General features: G+C 37.2%; 1 non-coding gene across 1 annotated transcript; it reads right to left on the bottom strand.

Moving 5' to 3' along the window:
• Positions 1-1,116: 1,116 nt before the first annotated feature.
• On the bottom strand, positions 1,117-1,224 carry LOC112760077 (small nucleolar RNA R71). The gene has a single exon (XR_003180533.1). It is a non-coding gene; the product is annotated as a small nucleolar RNA R71 (small nucleolar RNA).
• Between the last annotated feature and the right edge of the window lie 885 nt (positions 1,225-2,109).

Here is a 2,109-nt window from a genome sequence, read left to right as displayed (position 1 = left end):
TGTGAATCAAGTCATTAATTGTGATTTTAAAAATCAAATCTTTTTCAAAACTAATTTTAATCATATCTTTTCTATCATATCTTTTTAAAACATATCTTTTTCAAAAATATTTGATTTTAAAATATCTTTTCTAACTTCTTATCTTCTTATCTTTTCAAAATTGATTTTCAAATTTGTTTCAACTAACTAACTAACTTTTTGTTTGGTTCTTATCTTTTTCAAAACTACCTAACTAACTATCCCTCTCTAATTTTTGAAAATCCCTCCCTCTTTTTCAAAAATTCTTTTTAATTAACTAATTGTTTCAATTTTTAAATTTAATTTTCGAAAATCACTAACCCCTTTTCAAAATTTTATTTTCGAAAATTCTCCCTCTCTCTCATCTCCTTCTATTTATTTATTTATTTACTAACATCTCTTCCTCACTCACCAAAAATCCAAACCCCCTCTCTCTCTCTCTCTGAGTTCGGATTTTCTCTTCTTCTTTTCTTCTACTCTTCTTTTCTTCCACTCACCTAAGGGAACCTCTATACTTGGGCAAAAAGGATCTCTATTATTATTATTTTTCTGTTCCTTCTTTTTCATATGAGCAGGAGCAAGGACAAGAACATTCTTGTTGAAGCAGATCCAGAACCTGAAAGGACTCTGAAGAGGAAACTAAGAGAAGCTAAATTACAACAATCCAGCAAGCACCTTTCAGAAATTTTCGAACAGGAAGAGGAGATGGCAACCGAAAATAATAATAATGCAAGGAGGATGCTTGGTGACTTTAATACACCTAATTCCAATTTACATGGAAGAAGCATCTCCATCCCTACCATTGGAGCAAACAACTTTGAGCTAAAACCTCAATTAGTTTCTCTGATGCAGCAGAACTGCAAGTTTCATGGACTTCCATCTGAAGATCCTTTTCAGTTCTTGACTGAATTCTTGCAGATCTGTGATACTGTTAAGACTAATAGAGTAGATCCTGAAGTCTACAGGCTCATGCTTTTCCCTTTTGCTGTGAGAGACAGAGCTAGAATATGGTTGGACTCTCAACCTAAGGATAGCCTGAACTCTTGGGATAAGCTAGTCAAGGCTTTCTTAGCCAAGTTCTTTCCTCAAAAGCTGAGTAAGCTTAGAGTGGATGTTCAAACCTTCAGACAGAAAGAAGGTGAATCCCTCTATGAAGCTTGGGAGAGATACAAGGAACTGACCAAAAAGTGTCCTTCTGACATGCTTTCAGAATGGACCATCCTGGATATATTCTATGATGGTCTGTCTGAATTAGCTAAGATGTCATTGGATACTTCTGCAGGTGGATCCATTCACCTAAAGAAAACACCTACAGAAGCTCAAGAACTCATTGACATGGTTGCTAAAAACCAGTTTATGTACACTTCTGAGAGGAATCCTGTGAGTAATGGGACGCCTCAGAAGAAGGGAGTTCTTGAAATTGATACTCTGAATGCCATATTGGCTCAGAATAAAATATTGACTCAGCAAGTCAATATAATTTCTCAGAGTCTGAATGGAATGCAAGCTGCATCCAACAGTACTCAAGAGGCATCTTCTGAAGAAGAAGCTTATGATCCTAAAAACCCTGCAATAGCAGAGGTGAATTACATGGGTGAACCATATGGAAACACCTATAATCCCTCATAGAGAAATCACCCAAATCTCTCATGAAAGGATCAACAAAAGCCTCAACAAGGCTTTAATAATGGTGGAAGAAACAGGTTTAGCAATAGCAAGCCTTTTCCATCATCCACTCAGCAACAGACAGAGAATTCAGAGCAGAATACATCTAGCTTAGCAAATTTAGTCTCTGATCTATCTAAGGCCACTGTGAGTTTCATGAATGAAACAAGGTCCTCCATTAGAAATTTGGAAGCACAAGTAGGCCAGCTGAGTAAAAAGAACACTGAAATCCCTCCTAGTACTCTCCCAAGTAATACAGAAGAAAATCCAAAAGGAGAGTGCAAGGCCATTGAATTGACCATCATGGCCGAACCCACAAGAGAGGAGAAGCACATGAATCCCAAGAAGGAAGACCTCCTGGGACGTCCAGTGATCAATAAGGAGTTTCCCTCTGAGGAACCAAAGGAATCTGAGGCTCATCTAGAG

Source organism: Arachis hypogaea, chromosome 16, assembly GCF_003086295.3.
Source record: "Arachis hypogaea cultivar Tifrunner chromosome 16, arahy.Tifrunner.gnm2.J5K5, whole genome shotgun sequence".
Classification (NCBI taxonomy): Eukaryota; Viridiplantae; Streptophyta; class Magnoliopsida; order Fabales; family Fabaceae; genus Arachis; species Arachis hypogaea.
The sequence above is the reverse complement of the archived record's forward strand: the minus strand, read 5'-3'. Positions and strand labels throughout refer to the sequence as shown.